The sequence below is a fragment of the Ursus arctos genome, unplaced genomic scaffold (assembly GCF_023065955.2).
Source record: "Ursus arctos isolate Adak ecotype North America unplaced genomic scaffold, UrsArc2.0 scaffold_3, whole genome shotgun sequence".
NCBI classification, from domain to species: domain Eukaryota; kingdom Metazoa; phylum Chordata; class Mammalia; order Carnivora; family Ursidae; genus Ursus; species Ursus arctos.
The window spans coordinates 54,425,020-54,452,727 of NW_026622985.1; the positions used below are offsets into that span (position 1 = coordinate 54,425,020).

The following is a 27,708-nucleotide window of genomic DNA, read 5'->3' on the forward strand; positions in this document are numbered from 1 at the left end:
ACCTATGGGATCTGACACTAACTCCAGGGAGATAGTGTCAGCACTGAATTGAATCATAGGACACCCATCTGTGTTGCAGAATTGCTTGGAAAACCAGCATGTCGTGTGGTGATAATTCCCATTATACGTATGTTAGCATCTACTGTAAATACTGGTCTTCTGACCTGCATTATCTTTTCTTCCCCCCCCCCTTAAAGTTTATTTGTTTATTTATTTTTAGTAATCTCTATACCCAATGTAGGGCTCGAACTCACAACCCAGAGATCAAAGAGTGGCATGCTCTTCTGACCCAGCCAGCCAGGAGCCCCCAGCCCTGCATTTTCTATTTGCAATAAAACACAAGGATGTGTTATGCTTAGTGCTTCACTTTGAAACAAAAATTTCTATTATTCCTCATTCACACTTCTGAATAGTTTAGATTGAAGAAAATCTTGAATTGTTTATAAACTGTGATTATTTACAAACACCTCTCTGAGTCGATTAGGATTTTTTTCAATGTTGAGCAATCATATACAGAAATAAATTGGATGTTGATCCTGATAGGAGAGTCCAATAATCATTCACAAATCCCTGATTTCAAATGTTTGTGTTCCACAAAGCAGCTTCTGGTGGTCTTGGATTTCTTTATGATATACAAATGTTACAAAATCAAAGTTTCCAAAGAAATGTATAGTAATGCAATACTGTTTATCTCGGTTTTATAAAGGGTGTTCTTTTTTAAAAAAGGATTCCTTGCTAAAAACATTTGCAAACCACTAACTTTGACCACAGTAAAGAGTAGGATTCTGAGAGAGTGGAGAGCTGGACAGGAGTATGGAAAGCAGAAGGTGAGGAAACAGCAAGATCTGAACACAGTGAAATGCATGGGACTTGGATCTGTGTGGATTCGGGAAGTGAGCAGGTCAAAAGCAGTGCCTAAGTTAGTAGGATTGTGGCCTTTAACTGAGAGAAAGGTAGTCCGCTAACAAAAATAAGGAAGATGGAGTGGTGGGTAGATGGATGAGAAGTCTGAACGCCTTCATCTTACAAATAGGTAATCAGGCTCAAAAGTTTTCTTTAGTCACTGTTTGGCAGGAGATGCATAAGAGAGGTATTTTGAAAAAAACATGTTAGATTAATGGTCAGGAGTGGTTATTTTTCTTCATGTTAATCTGTCCTCAAACTATTCAAAAAAGATGATTATAAGATCAGAAATCAAAATCCAAATTATTTGCAATTTGTTTAATTTTTTTGCTCACATCCCTATTGTTCGATGAGTGAGAAAATTCATCTTCTGTACATTATATCTACCATGACAATGTTTCTCAAGAAGGCAGGACCATTTATGTAAATTTAAAGATAAAGAGTTTTTAATGTAATGTTCTGTATAGTAACAGCTATAATTCAGAAATTATAATTTCTGAACACTGGGTCCAGGCAGCTTCCTGTCTGTGGATTTTGCAATCTTCCCAAGGGATGGAGGAAGAACTCAGTGTGTTCTTACTGACTTTTGAGCTAGAGGCAGGGTCCTGGAGGGGGCTTTCCTTAATATGTCTACTAAGGATAGCTTGGAGCTGGGAGAGATTAGAGAAGAGGATCAAATTATAATAACAGTTATAATAAAATTATAATAGTTTATCATAATAGATATACTTATTGAGCACTTATTATGGACCCAGCACAGTTCCTAGAACTTTACCTGATTAAAAATATTTTTTTTTGAAATCTTTTACCTTTTTCTAAAGTAATCTCTACACCCAACAAGGGGTTCAAATTCACGACCCCAAGTTCAAGAGTCACATGCTCTGCCGACTGAGCTGGCCAGGTGCCCCGTAGCTAGATTATTTCACTTAATCCCCACAACAACCCTATGTGGCTGGTGCTATTCTTACCATCCTTCTTTTTCATATGGGAAAATGAGTTATTTTCCTAAGATCATATAATGAAAGGTGGGAAAGCTAGGGTTTAAACTCAGTGAACCAGATCCTAGCAGCCACTGTCACGGTAGGATTTGGCAGTTAAAAGAGTTTCTTCTTAAAAGCAATCGTAGGAGATTTTCTTAGCTGGCTAGGATTTCTTAAGCACGAGAAAGTCCTAGTTTTTTACCTGCCCACTGATGGTATAACAAAGTCAGAACCTAAAAAGGTGGTGGTCACTGAGCTCCAACCTTGGGATTCAGGCTGCACATTACAATTCTTAGGCCAGTAACACTATCCAGCGGCTATACCCATGGAGAGGATTAAAATACTCCATCATTGCTTCATTCTATTCTGAATTCTTTTCATATTCTTCCTCTCTGCTAGGGTCATAATTCTAACAGATATTTAAATGACCTCCTACAGACTCTCCAAAGGTTTTTTTTGCTACTCTGTCTACAGTTGTAAAGTTGTGCTTTGACAATAATACATTCAGAAAGATTTTAATTTTCCAGAATCTCTTGGGATCTTAGACATACGCTGCATTTTGTTTTCCAGTCAATGCTTTTCTTTGTGGAGCAAAGGAACAAGAATTTGAAAAATACACTTTAATTTTATTTTCAAAAGCGATAGTGTTTACATTCACGTTGTATTATGTCTTGGGTACAATTTTAAGAAATTAAATAGCAATGTTAAAAACAAGACAACAGGCCCTAAATGGAGTCAGTTATGCTAACCCCCACATCACCAAACTAAGACTTCCTTACAGTGTTGGTGTCTCCCAGAAATGGGATCTTAAACCAGTCCGTCAGGAAGAACCTGGTCAGCACTGGCTAGGGTATCTGCCCGATAGGGCCTGGCTAAACCCTGAAGGAAAATAACCTGGCCACAACCAACCTGCTTTTTGTTCCTCTAACTTGTCCTCCTCCCTTCTGCCTATAAAATCTTCCATATCGTTTAGCTCCCCAGAGCTACTTTCTATCTGCTAGTTGGGATGCTGCCAGATTCCGGAATTGGTGAATAAAGCCAATAAGATCTTTAAATTTACTGTTAAATTTTGTTTGTTTTAACACCAGTGCTTCAAGATGCAGTGCTGCAAGTTCAGGATCCAAGACCTTAAGACACTCCTTCGTAGATCTAGAGGTTTTGTTACGCAAAGTCAGTTTAGGTATGGAAGAGAGATATGCACATTTTCAGGTGGGCCTGGAATGGCCCAGAATGATAATCTGCAGCCGGGTGTCTATTCGTGCTTGAAAAATGAAGCATAAAGCTACGTTATTATTCTGGCCTGTAGGCATCCAGGAGCTCTTTAAGTGGCTCTTGGGGGTTTTCCATGCAAACAGGTGGGTCACACTCAGGCCAAGGGGCCATTTGGGAAATGGTTCCCTGATTCAGGCCCCTTGGCAGATCTCATTTCTTTTCCCTAGAAGTTTTATTATGAAAAATTCAAATATACAGCAAAGTTGAAAGAACTTTACAGTCAGATGTCCACCTTCTAGATTCTACCATTAACATTCAACCTTTCTTGTTGATCCCATTATCTAGCCATTTCTCTCCCCATTCATCGATCGTCCCTCTCACTAAGGGGACGGGATGAGCAAACTCCAGGTGGCTTTTAAGTGGTGATTCCAGAGGGTGCCGCTTGCATACCTTCAGTTTTAGCGTCCTGGGCAAGCGCCGCTATTCCCCCTCAGCCGGATTTGGCAGACGCGGAAGGCGGGATCGGGGCTCCGGGGCGCCTGGGCGCCCCCCGGCGGCTGCACCGTTCGCTGCAGCCCCGCGGGCCGAGGGTGCGCCTCATCTTCCTCGGGCGGGAGGGCGGGGCTCGCGGGCGGCGCGGGGCCGCACCTGGACTGGGCGGTGCGGTGGCTGCCCGGGCGGCGGAAGCGGGAGGCCGGCCGGCCCCACGAGGTCTGCGGGCGCTGAGCGCGGGCGCGGGGCCGCTACGTGCGCGGGGCGCGCGGGGCTGCGCTCGGGTGCGCTCCTGGGCGCTCGCCGCCGCCGCCGCCGTGCCTTTGAGTCAGCAAACTCCGCCGCCTGCCAGCCCGCCGGCTTGGCCCTGCCCGGAGGAGCCGTCCGTAAGTGACAGGAGCCCTGCGGGGGAGGCCTGCCCGCGCCGCCGGGGTGGGGACTGCGGCCGAGGGCGAGCCGGCCGCCCTTTTCTTTCCAGAGGACCCCCAGGTGCTGCTGCCTGCGGCCGGGAAGAGCTTGGCTCTCCCAGGATTGGAGCCGGGAGCTGCCACCTTCCCAGCCGGGATGTGCAGGGGAGAAGAAACGTCGTCCCGCTTGAGGGGGGAGGGCATGGGGAGTATTACGGACCGATCCAGGGGTTCGCGGCTAAAGAGACACCCCGGGGAGAGGGTGGGGCGGAGGTGGAATCCTGATGCCAGAAAAAGTGCTGTGGCACCTTACACCAGGCCGGGTCTGGGTGGGTATGTATTTATGTATTTATTTATGTTTAACCCACGAAAGGGGTAGCTTGGAGTTTAGAAATTGGGAAGGGTAGGCAGGGGTTTTCGTGGGTTTGCGGGATTGAGGAAAGAGGCCTGAGAGAAAATCCACGTTGACTGGTGACGATGACCAGGTTTGGGGCCACGGGAAAGCAACAGCCTGTTTTCAGTTCCGATGCATCATACTTCTGTGAGATGACACGGGCTATGGAGGAGAGCGGGCGCGGGGACGCAGGGCAACCTGTCCTGCTGGAGAGGAAGGGCGTCTATTTCTGCAAGACACGTTGACTTGTAGGAATGATGGAATTAGAAATTTAGAGCAGGAACGAGGCTTTCACGTGATCTCCTTCAAACCTTTCATTTTAAGGACGGGGAAACTAAGGCCCGGGGAGGGGAGCCCTTCGGCCAGATGGAAGCAGAACCAGGCCTAGATTCCAGGGGGCTTCTGACTCCCACCCTCGGGGGGCGGGGGCGGGCTTGGAATGCCGAAGTCGCGGTCCTCCCCCCGGGCTGAGCGCCGCCTCGGGGTAAGGTGGATGCCGGAGAGAGCCAGTGAGAACCGACCTCAGTCCCAGAAGGGGGTACTGGGTAAGCCTGGTGAGGACTTCCGGCGGGGGGCGCTGTCCCTCAGGCCTCTTTTGTTCTAAGCAGTGGTAGATTTAAGATTGACTACTGGGGTTGTTTTGGGTAAAGGTACACAAATAAAATACATTTAGAAGTCAGTATATGAAGATGTGAAGCAACGTGATTAGCACCGACTTAATATTTTTTTAACTGACCATCCTGTTTCTTCTGCCGGCCCGTTTCAAAAATTCTCGGTGCCGACCATACCGTTGCAATGGTGAGGAAACTGGTGTCGAAAGAGTGGGGACCTGCCCAGGTGACACTGCGCCTCGCCAGGGGTCTCTTGACTGGCACTCCACTTCTGTCCCCGCCACTGTGGGTTGTGGTGAGAACTTCCTCTTATTTTACTTAGGGGAAAGCCTCCTGGAGCTTGATATCCAAAAAATAGATATAAACTGTCCTTTTCTAAATACAAGTGTGTTCATTAAAGACTGATGTTTGTGTTCCAGACCGCAGTTTTTTACGTGGCTTCGGAGCACTCTTGATATCTTTTTTCAGCCTTAGGATCTCTACTTTCATTTTAAAGGTTCACTTTGTTAGTTAAGCTATTATGGGAAATGGCTTCTTTTTTCCTCTTTCGATGTCATTGCTGTGGTTTAACAACCGCTTGCGAAAGGCTTAGAACTGGTTGAGACCAGGGTCCAGCCTCTGTAGTCTTTCATTTCTAAGAGTGGCAGAAAGGGGCTTTTTGCCAAAGTCAGGGTTGACCTCCGTGGAGAATACCCCAAATTTTAGACTATTACCACCTACCTCTTTCTTTCTCTTGGTAACGTAGTGGGTATGAATCAGCATTTATGCTGTCTTAGCCCTGTTCAAATAAGAGATAGAGGGAGGGTAGTGGTTACAAATTCTGGTTTCAGACTTATGAGAATTGAAGTCTTGACACAGTCACTTGCTAGCTGGGGTACTGTCGGCAGGACACACTGTCCAACTTACCCTTTATTCGGAAATCTAAAAAAAAGGTAGCGATAATCCTTCTCTCCCAGAATTGTTAATAGCAATAGCTGACGTTTACTGAGCACTTAACTATGTGCTAGGCATTGTGAGAGAGTTTTTTTTTTTTTTTAAAGATTTTATGTATTTATTCGACAGAGATAGAGACAGCCAACGAGAGAGGGAACACAAGCAGGGGGAGTGGGAGAGGAAGAAGCAGGCTCACAGCAGAGGAGCCTGATGTGGGGCTCGATCCCCTAACTCCAGGATCACGCCCTGAGCCGAAGGCAGACGCTTAACCGCTGTGCCACCCAGGCGCCCCTGTGAGAGAGTTTTTATGTGACAGTCTCGTTAATCCCCACGACACACCGATGAAGCAGATCCTAGTTACATCTGGGGAAACTAAGGCCTCGAGGTATTTAAGACTTCCCGAAACTTCACAGCTCAGGATTCTAACCACTCAGCAAATGTGTTCCACCCTTCTGTAATAGCTGATAATCATTTAGGGCTTACTGTAGGCCAGGCCCTGTTTCAAATACCCTTTGTATATTATTAACAGTCCTTGGGATCGTACGATTTCTACCCCCTTACCCTCCCTTTTTTGTTATAGATGAGGAAACTGGCACAGAGCCCGGGGCAGACAACCAATAAATGATGGAGCCAGAATTTGAACTGGGCAGCCTGGCTCTGGAATGGGAGGTCTCACCCAGTCCCCTGTGAGTGTAGGTAAAGGGCTGGGCCAGCAGGCCTCAATCACGGGCAAGTCTTATTGGCACTTTCATTTATTTTTCCCTAAATTACTACTCCCTCCTCCTAGTATCTGCAGGGGAGATGCTCTCAGTTCTGGAAATGACGCAACTTTGCTTAAGGTTTTGTGATTCTGTGTATATTTGTTGTATTCTCTGTTCTTTTTAATAGCTTGTGATGTGATAGATGTCAGTGATCTTGGTCTTAGGAATACACAGATAGGCTTTAGGGGATCTGTGAACCCCCTGAAAAGATCTGATTTTATACTTGTGTGCAAAGGTGTGTTATTCTTGGGGAGAGAATCCACAGCTTATGTCCAATTCTTAAAGGGTCACCTGTGGTGGAAAGCAAGGTTAGAAATGCCCGTTCCATTCCAATAATCTCATTTTACAATTGAGGCAGCGGAGGCCCAGTGGAGAGGCAGAATAACTTCATCTGATCTACATAGCTCATTAGAAGCAGAAAAGAGGCTAAAACTCAGGTCCCCTGGTCTCATCTTCTTTCCATCACACTCCCATATCTCCCTTTGGAGTACGTGGTACCAGGTGAATAAATTATGAGATGCCAAAAGACTCCCTCCTCTCCTGCGAGGCTGCCGCAGTATGTGAGGCCAGCAAAGCTTCCTGGAAGTGCCGCTTAAAATACAGCATCCTTTGGCTTGTCACATTATTAACTGAACCACTTTACTGTGATTCAGGATGGGCATCGGCAACTCGGAAAGGTAGGAGCCGGGAGCATAAAAACCAGGGAGGAGATGGGGAAAGATTGAGAACATGCATGAGTCACAAAGAGGCTATGGGGTCTCTTGGCAGAATTGTAGTGTTAGAACATTGTTGCTGAGAGGTTTGTAAATTCAAAATTCCATGAAGTCCGAGATTTCTGTGCAGTATGAGTCACTAGGAAGTAAGGCCACCTCCTGGCCAAAGGCTGGTGCTCCAATGAGTAAGCAAGACTGAAAGGTCATGAGATCGTGATGAGTTGAAGCCCGCCCTGCAGCTTCATTTAAGTTTTACAAACTGATCAAGTTTACCTGGAAAAAGTAGCTTTGTACAGATAGGCAGTACATTTTGAAATGTATTGTTCAGCCAGATTTCAAAATATATCCTGGAGGACCAGGGATGGGGAGTCCAGAAATGGTTCTCTTGTGAAGACAGGAATTGAAGTCTGCTGAAGACAGTTGCCTCTTACCATTCATAAAAACGCATTCCATTTGGAGTAAAGATTAAATGGCAGAAACAAATTATAGACATTAAAATATATACATAGATGAGATAGTGTTTAAAAATAACTTTGGAGTTATTTATTTATTGGAGTTGGCCAACTTTAATAAAACTCAAAAACCATAAAGGAAAATATTGATTTAACTTTATGAAACATTACACTTCTGTAAGAAAAGAGATGTCATAAACAAAGTTGAGAGGCAGATGACAAATGAGGAAAGCAAATAGTTACAAAATATATAACAGGCATGAAGTCTTAGAAATCAATAGGAAAAATAATCCAATAGAAATATGGGCAAAGGCTATTAATAGGTAATTCACATATGTATCTAGAAATGTTTTATTAATGACCAGATAAGTGATCTGTTCCCTTGTGTGTTCTTCCACAGCCCCACTGACCCCTCCAGTTGGCAGCTCTTCTGCCCATCCTGGGTCCTCTTTTGTTTCTCCACGCTTTCTCCTGAGATCTGTGGTTTTCAATGTTTTTGTGCATAAGAATTACCTGGGAAGCTTGTTTAAGCAGATTTCTGGGCCTCACTTCTAAATAGTCTAATTCAGTAGGTCTGGAATGAGACCTGGGAATCTGTATCTTGATTCCCACGTGATCCAGATGCAAGGACAAACACTGGACCAGCCATGTTTATTCGTTTCCGTGACTTTAAACCACTAATTCCCGGATACCGATGTCTGGCTCTCTTGTGAGGTCCAGGATTATGCAGTTCACATTGAAGCTGACTCCTTGGATGTGTCGCAGACATTTTAAATAACTTGCCCAACACTATTGATCACCTCCTTCCCAGTTTTGTAGGGCCTAACACTTAGGCAATTTGGGGGCCCTCTTGAAGAAAAAGAATACAGCATTGTGAATGCAAAATGCGGTACAGGGCCACGGAGGTGTCTGTGTAGATTGTGGCCTCAGAAACTGAAGCTTCCTGAACTTCTTGGTCATGCCTCATCTCCTCCCCACTCTCACCCAACCCATCCTCCTCCCTTGCCCATCTGAAGAAATTATGACTGCCATCCGCCCGTTTGTCCAGGCTAGCACCCACACCCGGAGCCATTTCTCCATCCCACCCTGAGCCAGCTCAAGGTCTTTGCTGATTTTCCCATCAGTCTGTGCTCTGCTGCCTGCCCAGCTCCCCCTTAATCAGCTTCTGATCCTGTCTCTCTTTCTACTCTGTTCCCCTCCAATCCGGTTTCCCAAATAAGCCAGAGTAATCTTTTTTTTTTTTTTTTAAAGATTTTATTTATTTATTTATTTGAGAGAGAGAGAGAGACAGCACGAGTAGGGGGAAGGGGCAGAAGGAGAGGGAGAAGCAGGCTTCCTACTGAGAGGGGAGCCTGATGGGGGCTCGATCTCAGGACTGTGATCATGACCTGAGCCCAAGGCAGATGCTTAACTGACTGAGCCACCCAGGTGCGCCCAGAGTAATCTTTTTAAGAACATATCTTGGAACCTGTCATTCCCTTGGTTTGCCAGCCCCACAGTGTGGACTGAATGGTCCCTGCAAATGGCTGAGACTGGTGGCAGGGCCATGAGTGTGGGGTGGATGTCAGAGGGTCAGGGTGGGATCACACGAGCTTGACCTTTTGGGGACCAGTTTCAAAGAAACTGGGGGCGCATCTGGAGAGGCACATCCACCCTGTCCACTACTGCTTGTTTGGCTCTGTCCCAGTGTACCTCCTTTCCCTGAGAGAACCTGGGTGCCACGTGAGACCTCTGGCGTGCAAGCGAAGTGGGGGTGGATGTCCCTTCATGTTTTGCTTTTGGATGTGTTCCTGTGGTGTTTCGATGTTAAGGTGTAAAATCAGACTGCTTAATTAGTTCTGGGGAAGAAAGGCACATTCTCTTTTAACCCAGGTGGCATCTGGAGCCTCGTGTTCCTTAGGGAACTAATAAACCTTGGTGAGAAGCCACAAGCCCATGGCCCAGGGGATTGCAAAGTCCTCCCAGGTTTTCTGGAATTCCCTAGGGTGCGAGTGAGCGCGGTCTCCCCTGCTCTGTCTGTTTGACCTTGGTGTCAGCCCTGACGCACCGAGGGAGCCCTCTGCCCCACCATGTTTGTGGCTCGTCCAGTAGCCTCAGCTAGGCTAGGGAGAAGTCAGCCCGTGGGGCTCCTGACCGGCCCTCTCTCTGCCTCTGAGCCCCGTCCCTCCCTACCTCCTCATTTTCCTCTGAGCTCCAGGCTTCTCCCTCTATGACTATGGCTACTCCCCAGTTCCTTCCTCAAACTTACAAACCCAAACAGTTCAAAGTGCAGAGCACAACAAGGTGCTTTGTGTGTTGGGGACCCGTGCTCCTTAGGAATTAGAAATACAAACACGCAAAGAAGAGTTTTCTATTACATGATCATTTTCTTCCCTTTTCTTACTGACACAGTGGCTGTCCTTGTTGTAGAGTGGCATTTGGAAGAGCTGGGGAGAAGGGGAGAAAGAGGAGAAGGCACTTGTCCTTGCAGCAAGCCCGGGTTCCCGGCTGGGTTGCGGGGTGGTGTTACGGTTCTGGGTTCTGGTATCTCAGAGCAGGAGACGCGGAGCCTTTTATCAGCCACCAGTGGTTGATCAGACCCTGAGAATCTGGCCACCTCCTGCTCGACACACATGAGAGTTCCTATGCCAGGAAATCAATGCAATGATTTACAAGGAGGCGCAGACCGGATGCTGGTTTTTTCTAGTCAGCTCATTTCCCTGACAGTTGAGAAACCTTGAAAAACTGTGACCTCTGTTGTGAGAACTTTACCAAGTCTATAAACAAACATGTGTCAAGCGCCCTTGGATTATAGTCAGCGCTTTGGCAAATAATTTAAGGAATAATAACTTCGGTATTTTATCCACTTTATTTATTTGTTTATTTTTATCTATTTATTATTTTTTCAAGACTCATGTTTATTATTTATAAATCGTAAGATGTATTTTCACTTATTAATGGCATTTCACCCACTTTAGAAAGGACTTTTTATCTGGCTTATCTTCACCTTCTTGGATCAAGGTCAGGCATTGGACATCCCTGGGGAAATGATTTGCTGCACACGATGGCCAAGGTATGCGTTGCACCCACGTGGGCTGAGTTTCAGAGCATAGAGATCTAAAAGTTTCTGCTTCTGTCAATACTACTATTCCATCTGACAAAACAGATACTTGAAGAGAACATTTTTTTAAAGGAGCAAGTGCTCTGTGATCCTGAGGAAGAGACCTCAGCCTTTTTCCCTCCGAGGCCTGGGAAAAGCCTAGCACGGCCGGTAGTGAACGGTGACAGTGGCTGACACAGCGAGCCCTAGACACACGCCTCCACGTGGGCTCATTCGACCTTTGCAGCAGATCACGAAGTAGGCAGGTGTCCCCCTTTTTACAGGTGAGGAAACTGAGGCACAAAAAGGTTAAATACTTGCCCTTGGTGAAGGGCAGATTGGGAATTCACAGCCTCGGCTGCTTGGCACGGAACAGCTCCTCTGCTTTCCCGCTCGCTGTGCCTTCCTGCTTCTCTTCGTGGGAGTCAAGGGTGAAATCTCCCTTCTCGCTTGGCCCTCACCTTCCTCGCCAGTCCTTCGTGTCCAGACTGACGGCACTTTGAGCAGATTTGAACTGGACCAGTAGATTACAATTCCCGATGCTGCTTTTCTCACAAGTGACCGACCTTCTCACAAGTGACCAATTTGTGACAGAGGCGGCCAGCTTGATGGGAAGCTTGTTATTTCCGGCGTGTTGCAACCCTTTCCTCCTGAAAGGGAATTTGTCACTCGGTTTGAAAGAGGAACATGTAATGCTCACTTTTGTCTCTACTTTGCCTACCTGTACCTTCTTCTTACCTCAGTCGTGACTGTTCTCCAAACGCCGGAAGGTGCTTTTGTGTGGCTGTCCTACGTCACCTCAGTGTTCCCACCCGACCTCATCTTTCTCGCTCAGCTCTGAAAACACGCGCCCCCTTTCTGACTTCTTCTTTCTGCTGGTGACCAGTCTTTTTCCAGTCACCTGGCTGCTGAGTCATCCTTGACTCCCTTTTCCCTGTCATGCTCTTGTCCAAGTTTTTCTCATTATATACATCTTTTTAAATAGACTTTTTTTTTTCTTAAGAGCAGTTTTAGGTTCACAGCGGACGTGGGGGAGAGCACAGAGAGATCCTATATACTGCTGGCCTCCCTTCCCCCATTATCACCCGAAGTCCACACTTTACATCAGGGTTCTCTCACGGTGCTGTACACGCTACGGGTTTTAACAAAGGTCTGACATGGGCCCACCGTTCTAGTATCCTACAGAATGGTTTCACTGCCCCCAGCACCCTCTGTGTTCTGCTTCTTGTTACTTTCAAGTACTTTTCCATCTCCCCCGGCTCACCTTGGGTCCATGATCTCTCCTGTTGGCTGGAGCATCCTAGCAACCCCTGATGAAGCCTCCGGCCTATAGTTCCCCTCCCTGTCAGTCCCTCCTCCACCCCATCCCCAGGGGAGTCATTGCCATCATGTCGTGGCAACTCACTCATCCCTGCCTTCCATCAGGATCGAAGTTCAAATTCCTCCTCTTATCCTGCAGGGACTTTCCCATCCTAGATGCCCATGGGAACCCTTCGAGACTTACTTCCTTGCAATATTCTATCAATACAGCTCCTCCGCTCTTGGGGGGCTGGATCCCTAGATCTCCAAAAGTGGTACTGCTTCTTAATCACCTGGTCTGGTTTTCTGTGCTTGTCCTAATGCAAGCATCGAGGTCTCATCAAGCCCCACCTTCTCCATGAAGCCTTTCCCTCTCCATTCTTCCCGGTAGCCTTGTTATCAGTGCTTTTTTTTTTTTTTTTTTTTCCCCACATACAGTGAGCTTTGCATTACAAGTGAACTGTTTCATTTCTGTGTCTGGGTATCTTTAGGTCATAGAACTCAGAGAGTATAACTTAACCGTTAACAAAAAATACCCCTCCCCAGGACCAGACCTAGAATATCACACAGTAGGTGCTCAGTGATTACTTATAGAACTGAATTGCCATTGTCCTCTATTATTCTTAGAGGGTCCTTTATAGCCCCTGACACTAAAGAGGTCTGTCATGGGAATGTACTACCCTTCTCTCAGTATTACTCCTTTCTGAGGGTGAGAAAGGCACGTCTAGATGTTTGGCTGCTGGCTTCCCCAGGTTCATATACAGACAGAACTCTGCCCCGCCCTCAGCTCCCTAAAGCATTCGAGACATTAATAACTCAATTTATTGTTTGCTGTCTTTTAAGCGTTTATTTCTAAGGATGTAGCATGGATGCTGTGCTGGGCATAGGGGGTACTGTGTGGTGAGTAAGGGGGGCTGGTTCCCTGGCTTTGGATCCTGGCTCCCTCACTTACTAGCCACGTGACCTTGGGCACAGTTTCTTATTTGTAAAATTGAAGTAATGCTACTTGGCTGTCTTGAGGATTAGGTGAGATAATTCATGTTACAAGCCCCTCGTGGTGTCTGGCACATGGTTAGCAATCTGCTGTTTTTACTTCGATTACTATTTCTGATTACTAGTGGCATAACTGATGTTATTCCCCATTTACTGTCCAGTGGAGTTAGGTCAGGAGGAAAGATAGAAAACAGTAGAGGAAGACATGTGGTCCCGAAGACATTCTCCTCGGGGCTGTTGCTGACTAAAAGCTTTCTTTTCTCCCAAGGTGAATGATGAACCCTGGGTGAGAGGAAGAGCGCTGGCAGGAGAGGCAGGGCCCTTGTTCTGATGCCCCGCCTCCAGCCCACGTGCTTGGGCTGCTTCGAAACTTGATGGTGATGCAGACATGGAGAAAATTAGTTGGGACGAATTCAATCAAATTTAATTGACCCAATATTTATTGGGCACTTACTATATGCCAGGTGCTCTGCTAAGTGCTTGGGTTATAAAGCATGAATAATTTGGACAAGGTGCCTGCCCTTGGGGGACCTTTGAGAGGACAGATAATAAACAACAAAATAGATTAATAGGTAAAATAATACAGACTGTGGTAAATTCTTTTTTTTTTTAAAGATTTTATTTATTTATTTGACAGAGATAGAGACAGCCAGCAAGAGAGGGAACACAAGCAGGGGGAGTGGGAAAGGAAGAAGCAGGCCCATAGCAGAGGAGCCTGATGTGGGGCTCGATCCCATAACGCCGGGATCATGCCCTGAGCCGAAGGCAGACGCCCAACTGCTGTGCCACCCAGGCGCCCCAGACTGTGGTAAATTCTAAGGAGAAAATAAAATGGTAGAGCATTCCTGGGGGAGTTTGCTTTAGTGGGTGGTCAGGGGAGGCCCTGCTGAGGAGGTGGCATTTATTCATTTATTACTAATTTTTTTTAAAGATTTTATTTATTTATTTGAGAAAGAATGTGTGTGTGTGAAAGAGAGAGAGCATGAGCAGGGGAAGGAGCAGAGGGAGAGGGAGAAGCAGACTCCCTGCCATAGGGAGCCTGATGGGGGGCTCAATCCTGGGACTCCAGAATCATGACCTGAGCCGAAGGCAGACGCTTAACCAACTGAGCCACCCAGGCACCTCAGGAGGTGGCATTGAAACCAAGACCTGCAAGGTGGGAAGGAGCCACCATGGTGGGTTGGGTGGGGAGGTGGGGGGCACATCAGAGGGAACAAGAGGCACAAAGGGCCTGAGGTGGGAGTTTCAGAACTGGCCTGTAGGGCAATTAGTCACCATGAGTGTGCAGAGGAGTGGAGACAAGGTGTTGGTTGGAGAACCAGAGGAGTGTTCTTTGTAGGGGTTGTGCAAATATAGACCCTGTCCACTGAAACAGTGGTTTTCAAAAACTTTCTATCATCAGTACACTTGAAGGGGCATGCAGTGACCTTCTGGGGTAGGGCTGTTGAGGGGTTGGTGGTGGGGAAGGCTGGGGTATGTGAGATTTGAAAAGAACCCTCCATGATTTGGATACACCTCACTTTCTCCGCTTCCCCAAAATAAGAAGCCTTACTCGTCCTGATCCACTTACAAGTCATGGACTCTTGGGAACTTTAATTTAATTAATTTATTTATTTATTAAGATTTTATTTATTTGAGAGAGAGAGCAGAGCCAGCGAGAGAGAGCACAAGCAGGGGTTAGGAACAGAGGGAGAGGGAGAAGCAGACTCCTTGCTGAGCAGGAGCCCCACTCGGGGCTCGATCCCAGGACCCTGAGGTCATCATGACCTGAGCTGAAGGCAGACGCTTAACCGACTGAGCCACCCAGGAGCCCCTCTTGGGAACTTCTACATCTCTTATTTCTCAGTTAAATTTGTGAGGTTATAAAGGCACTGTAGAACATGGAATTCTTTCAGTTGGTGAGAACATTGGCATGGGCATTTGAGGATGAGTCACTGTTTAATTGGATCACTGCGTGACCCACTTAAGTAAATACTGCTTTTTGAATAGAAAAGTTATTATTTGCTTTCTTTTGAAATTATTTAGAAATGACTTTGGAGATGTCCTTTAATATTTTAATGCATGTGGATGTTGTCCTTTTGTTGAGAGAGGCGGTATAGGGGAGAGCAGAGCACGGTTTCTGGCATTTAGGAGCCCTAGGTTTGAGTCTGGACCCCATAGTGTGGCTTTCGGTGGTCATTTATCCTCTCTGGATATTGGTATCCTCCTCTGTAAAATGAGACGGATAAGTTGCCTGCCTCACCAACTGTCATGGGGCAGTGCTTTCGAAACTGCAGAACGTTAGAAAATAAAAGTTACTTTAAGAAACTTAAATTCCGTGTGAGTGCATTACGGCTAATAGCACTTACGGCCATGATGTAATTCGTGACCATAGAGGATAACTTTTCACTGCTTATGGATGATTGGTTTCTGGAATAATCCGAAGGAGAATATTTTTATAACTGTAGTAGGAATGGGCTTTCTAAGTATGGTGCAAAACTTAGAAGCCATAAGGAAATGATCAATAAAATTCATTACCTACAAACAGTTGGCACAGCAGAACCTGTGTGAGCAAAGTAAAAGACAGATTACAAATCAGAAAAATACATTTGCATTTCATGTTATGTATTAAGGATTATTTTTCCTAATACATAAAGAACTCCTACAAATCCATAAGGAAAAGAACAAACATACTATAGGAAAATGGTCAAAGGATATGAGCAATCTATAGAAAATAATTTAGTGGGTCCTAAACATACAAGAAACGCTGGACCCTCACATGTAATTTTTAAAATTCTAATTAAATTTCACTGAAATAGTACCACATTTCACCTCTCTGGGATTGACAAAGATAAAAACATTTTGAAAACCATCCGTGTTAAGGAGTCTGTGGGAAAACAGAACTCACACATACACGCTTAGTGAATGTGTATTAGTTTCCTACAGGGGCCGCCTTGCCAGTATCTGTCAGAGTTAATAATTCACATGGTCTGGCTTGACTCAGAAATTCCGCTTAAAGAGATTTATTCTTCAGATAGATTCACAGTGTTCACTGTTCATAACAGCAAGCGTGTCTATCAGTGGGAGCTGGTGAGCATGAATTACGGGACATGTGCACAGGGGATAGTACACAGGCACGAAGAGGAACAGGGATGCTCTGTGGATAACTGTGGCGCGGTCTGCACTGTTAAGTAAAGAGTGAGGTGTAGAGGGGGCGCCTGGGTAGCGCAGTCGTTGGGCGGTTGCCTTCGGCTCAGGGCGTGATCCTGGCGTTCCGGGATCGAGTCCCACATCGGGCTCCTCCACTGGGAGCCTGCTTCTTCCTCTCCCACTCCCCCTGCTTGTGTTCCCTCTCTCGCTGGCTGTCTCTCTCTGTCAAAATAAATAAATAAAAAATCTTTAAAAAAAAAAAAGCAAAGATTAAAAAAAAAAAGAGTGAGGTGTAGAAAGGGCCATCCGTGAGTCTACCATTTACAGGAAAGGAAGGGGGGGAATAATGACTGTGTGTATGTGCTTGCATATGCATAAAAGAGTTCTGGAAAGATACTAAAAAATGACTAAGAGGTAGGAGAAAGAGGGAGAGTTTTTATTATTCTATATTCTTTTATATTTTTTACATCTTGAAATAAGTGTTATATTTTAAGAAATAAATACTAAATATGAAACAAAAAATAGACAATAAAACAGTAGACGAGATAGGGATTGAGCCTACCTGTAGATTCATTAGCATTGTGTTTGATCCCCAGATTAAACATCTTTATGTGTCCACTGCGATCACAGTTCGGGGCTATGAAAAGGGGAGACATTCTTTCCAAGAGCTATTGGCCATTGTGGGCACACAAGACTAATGTACACTACAGTCAGAGGCCAGTGGAAGGACCGTATAATCAAGCGTTCAGGAGCTGGTGCAGCTGAAGCCCGATGGCGATTCGGTTCCATATTGGTCAGGGGAACACTGTTGAAGACATTCACGCAAAAGATTGCGGTAGAGTAATGGCCCCAAGGATGTCCATGTTCGAGTCCCCAGAACCTGGGCATGTTTGCTTGCATTCAAGGATGGATGTGATTAAGTTGAGGGTCTTGAGATGAGATTATGCTGGGTTTTCTAGGTGGGCCCAGTCTAATCACATGGGTTCTTAAATACAGAGAACCTTTCCTGGCTGTGGTCAGAGGGAGATGTGCCCACAGAAGAAGGGTCAGAGAGATGATATGTGGCTGGCTTGGAAGATGGAGAAAGGGGCCAGGAGCCAGGGAAGGCCAGCAGCCTCTAGAAGCTGGGAAAGGCAAGGGAGCAGTCTCTCCTTTAGAGCCCCCAGCCGTGCAGATGCGTTGATTTTAGCCAAGAGAGATTGGTGTTGGATTTCTGACCGACAGAGCTGTACGATAATAAATTTGTGTTGTTTTAAGCCACAAAATTGATGACACTTCGTTACAGCAGCTTTAGGAAATGAATACAAAGATGATGTAGAAATAACCCCGAAGCCTTGCTCTCATGGGCTTTCTAATTTAGGAGGGAAGCGATGACAAAATCTAATCAATAATCGTGCCAAGCAAATGTGGAAAGTGGCATGGAGATGTGCAAGGAGCTGTCCATGAAGGGGTCGGGGAAGGCTTGGGGAGCAGGTGCTGGCTGGACTGTGCTGTGAGAGGCAGTTGCTGGTTGGGATGAAGGACTCTGGTGCTGACTGTGGGCTTGAGTCTTGTCTCTTCCTCTTCCTAGCTATGGGGCCTGGAGAGTCAATCTCTCTGTGCCTCAGTTTTCTGATCTGTAAAGTGGGGATACTAATAATGCCTCTTCAAAGGGCTGTTGTGCAGAGTCAGCAAGTTAATGTGTGTCAAGTGCTTGGAGTAGTTCCTGGCCATTCCAAGCACTGTGGACGTGTTTGCTGTTGATATTTTGCCCTAGTGGTGGATGCGTAAGGCAGAGGCAGGCAGAGAGCAATGGTGGAACATCTGAGGGCAGCAAGCCCACTGCTCTTGGTTGAGTGGTGGGAGCACCAGTGGGGAGAAGGAGCAGAAGATACGGCTGTTTAGGGGCGTGGAGCCAGATGGTGGTGGCCTGGGGCCCTGGACTGAAGAGCATCCACTTAGTGCCCTGGAGGATTGAGCAGGTAGGATGACAGTGAGTAGAGCAAGAGTGCTGATCAGATTTCTTTAAATGGGGAGGCGGTTGGTTTCTGAGCCCTAACTCCAGAGTCTTCTGCCCACTTACCTTGTCTCTTCTGTCCCCTCACAATGAGCAGCCTGACCTCTAACCCAGATGATCTTCTTCATTCCCCTCTGTGCTCCCTCTGCCACCCTGCCGGGTTTGGATTCAGGGGCCACCACCTAGGATCTTACCAGTACCAGATCATCAGGGTTCAGGGTCTCTAGAGAACATTCTGGCATCTATAGTTGGCTCTCCTGTGTGGATACTCAGAGTCACCTACTTCGTCAAAGCCAGCTTTCAGCCTCTTCTGTGTCCCCGCAGATGGAGGAGCAGAAACCTAACCTACGTGGCTTCGGCAGGTCCCCACAGGCTAATGGCTGGGCCCAGGGGTGAGCCTGGGCCTATCCCTGTTGTCTTTCAGAAGTCAGCTCCCTTCTGGCCATTTGGGGTCTGTGTCCTCTCAACATGTAGCACTGGTTCTTGAGCAGATGAGCCAGCAGAACCTTCAGAGTTCTTGGAGAGAATGATCCTGAGGTAGGGCGTTTGAAGGAGAAATGGGAATCTGCCTTTTCCAGACCAGCGGCCTGGTCCCTGTGTGTTCTCCCTCTGCTTTTTGGAAATCCCTCTTTGCTCACAGCTCAGATTCCTCTTGCTGACTCTGGGATGCCCAGGGCCTCTTAGGGAGCTGTCCCGAAATAGGGGATCCTCAGTGTGTCCTTCCTCCCCATCTCCCGAGAACTCTATGCTCTTGACTCATCTCAGCCTTCTGCCCCTCCTCTCACTTTTGCTTTCACCCCCTAAACATTTAGATGCCAGCGTATCAGTCTTTCAAGGCCTCTTCTCTCCTACATTATCTGATAAGTGAACCTGTGCAAAGGGTCAGGTAGGTGCTAATGAGTGGATTTCTTATGATCGTGTGAGGAAACGTCCAGGCCCCTCTGTCCTTGGACAAGTCCTCACTTCCATTAGGTGTCTCTTCTTACCTGAGAAACAGAGACCAGACCATAGTACTTTCCCCGCCTCACAGGATTGTTGTGACTAGGATATCACTCATTCATTCATTTGTTCAGTCATCTGTTTTGTAGTGTCTACACAGTGGCAGGTACTGTGCCAAGCAGCCGGTATAAACTCGTGATAAAACACAGTGCCGGCCCTGCTCTTGTGGAGACAGATCACAAACAAGAGACAGCCTGTGTGTTGACAGCTTATGGGTACGAGTTAATGTCTGTGACAGGGTCAAGTCATCACTGTGGTGGCCGTCAGTTTACCTGGACAGAGGCCTTCTGGTGAAGCAGTGGTCTGGGCTCAAGGTCTCCTGGGTTTCTGCGTGGAGGGTGGGGAAACATCTGTGAGCGTTTTGCGTTTCCTTTCCCTTCATCCCACAGTGGAAGTTCTCTTTTCCTCTGCCAGGGCTTTCCTCTGGCATCTGGGTGGTGTTTGGACAGGCGCCTGGCCTTTCCCGTCACCGCCTTCTCGGAACGAGACCAGGAGGAAGGGGCCTCCTGACAGGTGAGCGCCTAGGTGTGCTCCCTGGACACGGGGCTGCTTCCTTCCCAGTCCTGTGTGCAGGGAAGGAGAGAGGAACTTGGCTTTTGCCGCAAATGGCGGAAGCTCTGGTCCCTGTTGACGTTATTAAAGTTGGCAGGAGGAGCGACTGGAGATTTAGGACCATGGCGGTAAAGCAGTTGCTTACAATTATATTCTGAGGAAACTCAGGATGCTGGTGGTCGCGCGTAGGTCTGGCTCTGGGTTACTTCATTCGAAATGGAGGCTACACACAGTTCTTAAAACTTTCACATGAGGGCTTGTGCAGGGTGCTTGAGAGCATGACTGTAGCTGCACACCCCTTCCTCTTCCTGAGGGAACAGGCTGCGAGTGATTCCACCCCCAGGTGGTAGCGGCTTGGGAAATACATGGGCTGCCTCTTGGGAGAGGGCCCAGTGCTTATATGAAGAAGATGCATGAAGCACACAGAGGAATCAAGATGGAGAAGCTAATTGACAAAAGGAAGACGCTAGCTGTGTGTGGGTGTGTGCACACGGCCACAGAAGAGGCATGAGGGGACATCTTTGTTTGCGACATTTTGGGAATCCTGCAGTTTCTCTTTCTCAGTCCTTCCTGTACGGCTAAGTAGAAAACCACTTAAATATCTGATCATTAAAAAAAAAGTTTTTTTATTGTAGTAAGAACACTTAATGTGAGATCTACCCTCTTAACCAATTTTTTTTTCCTTTTATTTTTTTAAGTAGGCTCCACAGCCAGCATGGAGCCCAACGTGGGGCTTGAACTCATCACCCTGAGCTCAAGACCTGAGCTGAGATCGAGAGTCGGATGCTTTACCGACTGAGCCACCCAGGTGCCCCTTCACAAGTTTTTAAGTGCGCAGTGTGGTATTGTTAACAATGAGTACCATATCGAACAGCGGCTCTCTAGATTGGTTCTTCTAGCGGATACTTGATCCTGTTAGAACCTCTAAGGCGATGTCTTTCCTCCCCAAGGCTATTATTTCACTCACCTGCAGTACTTTTCTTGGCTAAGAGGTTGCATAGCCGGGTTCTCCAGAATTGTTCTGTTAGGCCAGTGAGACCTGCTGTCTCTGTGACCCTCCGAAAAGAATATTCAGAGGAATTCTATACCTGTAAAGATTGCATGTTAAAAAAGGGTTAGATTGTGTAGGCTTTCATGAATTTGGGGCTCTGCCAAATCAATGTGGCTAAGTTTGTTTTTTTCCCCTTTTTTTCCTGAGCATTTGTGTAACAAAATCCACTCTCCGGATTGTCTGCACCTCCTCTCTCTTCTCAGAACTCAGTGTTCACCTGGGGTATAAAAATAAAAAACATTGCAAAGTTGGAGCTGTCATCAGACCGATAATCAGACCCCGAGCCCTTTAAAAACCCGGTTTTTTGACAGGTAGCAAATGTAGTTGTTTTTTTTTTAGTTACTCCTTTTTTGTCTTGGATGTGTTTTCAAAATATAGCCCCTTCTCAAATACTATCTTTTTTTGTTTTTTGTTTTTTTAAAGTAGGCTCCATGCCCAGCATGGGGCTTGAACTTAGGACCTTGGGATCAAGAGTTAGATGAAGCTCTACTGACTGAGCCAGCCAGGCACCCCAAAATATAGTCCATGCTCCTGAAGGACTCAATACTTGTACTGTTTTACATTTTAATATTATGAGTGACTCTAACATGGGATGGTGCTAGGGCTTGCTTAAAGGATTTTGCTTAGGGTCACCTGGCTGGCTCAGTCGGTCAGGCATGTCTCTTGATGTCGGGGTTGTGAGTTCAAGCCCCACATTGATGGTAGAGATTACTTAAAATCTTAAAAAAAAAAAAAATTCAGGGGCGCTTGGCTGGCTCGGTTGGTGGAGCACACGACTTTCGATCTCGGGGTTGTGAGTTTGGGCCTCACGTTGGGCGTGGAGCTTACCTAAAAAAAGACAAAAAAGATTTTGCTCTGAAACCCTTGGGATTTTCCTTGTGACAGTGACTTGCGAAGAATTGCTGAGATTTAATAACTATTTTTTGTTGTGAATATAGTTTCCTTTATTTCCAGTTGCTTTCAGTTTCGTAGCTGAGTGCTAAGAAAATAGCCTGTGAACGCCATGTGATTCTGCTTCAAGTGTTTTGAGAAAACAGATATTCAAGGAAGGGACTTAGCAGATTAAAATAGCAGGAAAAAGAATCAAAACAGCAAGGGGCGGGGCGCCTCTCTGGCTCAGACGGTGGAGCATGCGACTCTTGATCTCGGGGTTGTGAGTTCAAGCCACATACTGGGTTTAGAGATTACTGAAAAATAAGATCTTTAGAAAAAATTGTTTAATTAAAAGAATTAAAACAGAAATAAGCCATATGTAGGGGAAAGGATCAACCAGAATGAATCAGAAACATGATTTATTATTAACGATGTATTGATGGGGTCGATGAAGAGTCCAGCTCTTGTACTGCTCTCCTTCAAATGGGAAGGTGGTACTGGGTCTCCCCACTGGGAGATTTTATGTTTGAAATCCTCTTTCAGTTCTGCCAACATTGTTAACTTGCCCCTCAGAACGGGCAGGTGGCATTGTGGTACCTGCACATAGATGTCCACTGGGCTGCCTGTGCTTGGTGCAGTGCCCAAGTGGCTGGCTGATTTCTGAGTACTGTTTTTCCCCATTTATGCATGCAATCGGTGTAAATGTGTATGGAGAACCCATTATGTGCCTGGTACTGTGGTAAGAGATTAGGGATCCTAAGTAAACAAGCACATTGAGGAGCTGAGCTGGGCCTGAGCTTACAGTTTGGTGGGGAGACAGACATTAACTCAGTAGTGACACAAGTAAGGGTAAAAATATCACCGTGATCAGAACTACAGAGGAAGATGATGGTGCGAGGGAAGCGTAACTAGGGGGATTTAACTTTGCTGAAGGGAGTTAGGGAAGCTCCTTTGGGTTAGTGAGTTGGGGACCGAGATGAGAAAAGTGACTAAAGGTTAACTAAACAGGTCGGTTTGAATTCCAGCATTGCCCTTGGACAAATTATCGACCCTGTGATGACCTTGAGCAAGCTGCTTCACCTCTCGAAGGCTTAGTGTCTTCATCTATAAAATGGGTGGTTGTGGGACTTCAGTGAGGCAGGGCACATAATATACTTTGCACAATGCCAGCACGTAGCTGACATCATAAATAGCTATTTTTATTACTGTCAGTGTTTTCTGTTCATTTGGAAACTTTGAAAAGATACTTGTTTTGAAATCTTTTTTTTTCTGGTTAGCAAGAGCCACAAAATACCTGAGGATACTTAACTTGGTAAATGGAAGCCTAAAGGGAGATTACTGATGGTCTTCAACGAGTCCAAGTGTCCTTGGCACCTAAGACTTGGGAGAGGCTCATACAAAGCCACGCCGGTGGGAAGTCACATTCAGAGTGGGGCTGCCTTGGAAGCAATTGTAATGTACTAGGATTCTAAGACCTGGTATTGTTAGGTCACATCTACATTTCTGTTTCTCATGGCAGTGAATCTTGAGTAGCCAGGCTAATGCTTATTTTCTGTACCAATACCATATTCTGTTTGCCCAGTGATTTTTGCTACAGTGTAGTTTTGCATGGGTATTTCTTATAGCTAAAGATGTAGTGGTCCCTGTGCATCCTTTGAGAATGGCGAGTTTTTCTTTTCTCTCTCTGCTCCAGGACATACACTTACACATGTCTGTGTATACAATGCAGCTTTTTACTGAAATAATAAATTTTTGCATCTTTCATTGTTCTTAGATTTGAAGAAAAAGGTACCAAAGATTCAGCCAGTGGTCACACTTAATTTTTATTGCACACTTGGTAAGTGCTTTAAGTACGTTACATTATCTGATTTAATCCTCACCCTATGAAACAAGCACTATTAAGAATCCTTTCCTCCCCCTGCAAGAAAATGGAGGACCAGAGAAGTTAGGTAACTTGTCCAAGTTGACACAGCCATGAGTGGCGTAGTTGGGATTTGAACCCAGATGTGAATGGCTCCAAATCTGAGCTCTGAGCACATCTGTATTTTCAAATCACAAAAGTAATGTATTTTAAAAAATAAGAGTTGTGGACAATCCAGGAGTTTATAAAAGAGAGAAAAGGAAGTACCCCCCCCCCCCCGGTACGCCTCAGTTGCATTCACTTTGGTACACACGCTCTGGATCTTTTTCAGTGCGTATAAGTGTATACACATGTATGTTGTTAAAAAACAAAATTCAACTGGTCAGTATCCCATCCAGCAAGTAGAGATTGTACGATATGGAAGGTTTTTATAGGAAGGAGGATGGGGCAGGGAAGTTATTAGCAAAAAAAAGAGAAAGAATTGCTTTAGGCAAGGTCATTTTCCCTTGGGAGGAGTAGGGGGTATGACCACACAGATGACCTTACCTTCCTTTTGGAGGGGGCGTGGGAAGTGGGATGAAGAGGGCCCATGCGACAGATTATCTTCTTGGTGCTGACCAGAAAATTTCTGACTGACCTGTGAAGACTACATTTCTGGGGGAGGTTAAAACTGCATTTAGGTTAGGTATGAAGCCCTGGTTCGCTGGCGTGGTCTAGCATATGTGACTCCATTTTGGGCTTTTGGTTTTCTCTTTGAAATGTACACACTTCAGCAATGGAGTCACACCACACATTTTGTTCTGCAAGTCATTGTTCCCACTTTGTGCATCATGGGTAATATGTACAGATCCTGCCCCCCCCATCTTTTTTGAACAACTGCAAGGTATTCCACGAATGTGTCTTACTCTATGTAATCGTTCCCTTACTAGTGGACGTTCAGGTTGTCTCCGCTTCTCCAGTTATAAACATGGCCACGGGTGAGCGGCCTTACACATGTGGCTTTGCACCTGGGTGCTCGGCTTTCTCGGGGATCCCTTCTTAGAAGTGGGGATGCTGGGTTGAAGGAGGTGTGAGCTCTAGACTTTGGAGTCAGTAAGGTGTGAACACTGCTCTGACTCACATGTGCCCGTGAGGCCGGCAGATCAGTACCCAGCCCAGAGCCACGGGACAGAGCTAGTGAATGGGCATGAAGGTTCTCCCAGCTAGCTTACCCTTTTCAAATTTATGAAGGTAACAAGTTAGCCATGTTGGAATCTTGACTTTTGCTTCAATCCAGATGTATTCAGGGAGAACTTGAATCTGTCAAGTCTTCTTTCTCACTCCCTAACCACCTGTATCGGTTTGCCCTTCTAGTATTTGCCCTTCTAGTATTTTGTTAATCTTTGGACTTGAAATAGCTGACAAGATCACAAGATTAGTGTTGTCTGAACAACATTCCCTCTGGCTTTAATTTGGTCAGTTTTGTGAGGCCTTGCCCCTGAGTCTTTTCCTAGCCAGACTCTCCGCGCCAAAGCTCCTTTCCCGGTGGACCTCAGACCCATGAAGTCACGGGGCCAGCAGTGACAACTGGTCCAGGTTATGCCGGGGCAGGAAATGAATCGCGTACCGGGAGTGAGTGAGGCCAGCTGACCACTGGGCACCCTAGAGACTTCGCTGTCCTCTGCTTCTGTGTTCAATAACAACTTAAGGCGCTGAACAAGTTACTTTAATTTTTTCCTTGTAATTTACCAGGTTTTCACCTGGGGCTCTGACGAGGCTCAGGGCAGGGATGATTCCTGTCTGACGCATGGCTCACATCACTCCACCTCTGCTCTATCTCCCACCTTCTCCCTGCCTGGCAGCCCCGTGGCAGAGGGCACTGGGTGAGCTGATCCTGCCCCTTTCCCATGGAGCCAAACAAGCCCTTTAGAATATTTACTTTCAGAGGTCAGAGAGCATTTCTTTGGATTCTTTCACTTAGTCCTTAGGTTTCTCCCCTGGACCATGAGGAATGACCATGTTGGTCTCCTCTGAGTTGGGAGGCCTTGAAGCTGAAGTGGTTATTGTTTAACCTGGTAGATTCTCATGAAGGAAGGAACTGGAGTAGCACTTACAGATTCCTCCGAGGTGATCTTTTCCAGTAACTGATGAGAATAGGAATCGGAATCAGAATGACCTAAGGGCTTGCTTGGGTGACTTGTGAGGCCTGTTCTCCTTTTCCTTCCCAAAGCTGTGTTAGAGTGAAGGGTTAGTTTTGGGGTCTGCCTTTTAATTTGTTTCTACGAAAGTTTTCCTAAGATAAATTTAGACCTGACTGACTTGTATATCACTTCACAGTAGTGAGGCATAAAGATGGCAATTTATTGGCTCACATTTGAAATACTGTGAAATGAAATTAGAGATTTTGGGGTGCCTCAGTGGCTCAGTCAGTTCAGTGTCCGACTCTTGATTTTGGCTCAGATTATGATCTCGGGGTCGTGGGATCGAGCCCCTTGTCTGACTCACGCGGGGCATGGAGCCTGCTTAAGATTCTCTCTCTGCCTCTGTCCCCTCCCCACACTCGCCTGCTCGCTCTCTCTAAAACAAAATAGAGATTTTTAAAAATACACGTAATCTTTTCAAACTAATACTGTATGAAAAATAAGTGCCAGCGGGTTACGGTGCCGATACTTCTCTCTGTGGACTGCGGGGAGGTTGTACCAGCTAGCTCACGGTAAGACCTTGAACACATCAGCTATTCCTTTGCCTTTTAGCTTTTCAGATTCAGGAGAACTAAACACGGTGTCGAGAAAACAGCGTGAACGTGCTCCTCTGACTGTTCGCTACGTTGTGAGAGACAGAGGCACTTTACATATCCAACAGGATAGTCCAGGGGCCCCGGACCAGGTAACAGGAAGCTGTGCGTCTGACCTCATCTTTCCTCTGGGGCCTTACTTTCAGCCATCCCCCAGTCCCTGCCGCAGTGAACCACTTCCTGTTCCCACCTTCAGGCCTCACGGCCCATAATCCTACATTCTCGCCACTTGGAACCATCCTCCGCCATCTTACCTCCATCAGGAAGGCAGTACGACGGAAGGTTAAAGGGACGACCAGCACAGACACTGGAGCCAGACTGTCTGGGTTTCAGATCCCAATTCTGTCACTTAGTAGCTTTATGACCTTTGACAAATTACTTGTTGATTTCTTGGTGTCTCTGTTTTCTTAACTGTAAAATGGGGATCACATTCATGCTTACCTCATAGGATTTTTTTTTTTTTTTAAGATTTTATTTATTTGAGAGGGAGAGAGTGAGAGAGAGAGAGAGAGCAGGAGCGAGGGGAGGGGCAGAGGGACAGGGAGAAACAGACTCCCCACTGAGCAGGGAGCCCGATGTGGGGCTCGATCCCAGGACTCCAGGATCATGGTCTGAGCCGAAGGCAGATGCTTAACTGACTGAGCAGTCCAGGTGCCCCTCATAGGATTCTTTTTGAGGATATATGCAAAGTTCTTAGAATGGTGACTCTGTCAGAAGCACTCTGTGTGTTGGCTATTATCATCGTCATCTTTTGAGGTCCAGCCTGTCCTGTAAGCCTATGACTGTTAACCATGATGGGATTTGGGGCCTGCAGACCTAGGTTCGAATTTGAACCCTGCCACGTGCAAGGGTGACCTTAGATGGTTTTTTAACTCCTTTGAATGTCATTTTCCACATCAGAAGCACACTATATCATATAGTTGCTAGGTGAGTCATGTGTGAACTGTGTGTGAAGTTTCTGGTTTAGTACTTGACAACTGGAAGACACATACTGATTGTTAGTTTCTATCCCCTCCCCCCACCCCTTCCCCCCAGCACTCTGCTTATCACCTGATGCCCTGTACTTGCTTGGTTGCATCTCCTCCATTAAACTGTATGTTCCTTAGTTTTCTTTGTACATAGCACTCATTTATTCTTTTATTTATTCAGGGATTTTCTCACTCATTTATTCACTCAGTCATTTTGTCCATTCATGCATGTTCCCTCTCTTTTGTTTATTCAAAAATCGTTTACTGAGCTTCTGCT

General features: G+C 46.2%; 1 protein-coding gene across 1 annotated transcript in view; it reads left to right on the forward strand.

Annotated features, from left to right (window-relative positions):
* The first annotated feature begins 3,792 nt into the window (after positions 1-3,792).
* SNX10 (sorting nexin 10) overlaps positions 3,793-27,708 on the forward strand; it is a 69,623-nt gene continuing 45,707 nt past the window's right edge. The window contains exon 1 of the mRNA XM_026508087.4: positions 3,793-3,973. The gene's annotated coding sequence lies outside the window, so the exon portion shown is untranslated. The remainder of the gene's footprint in view (positions 3,974-27,708) is intronic.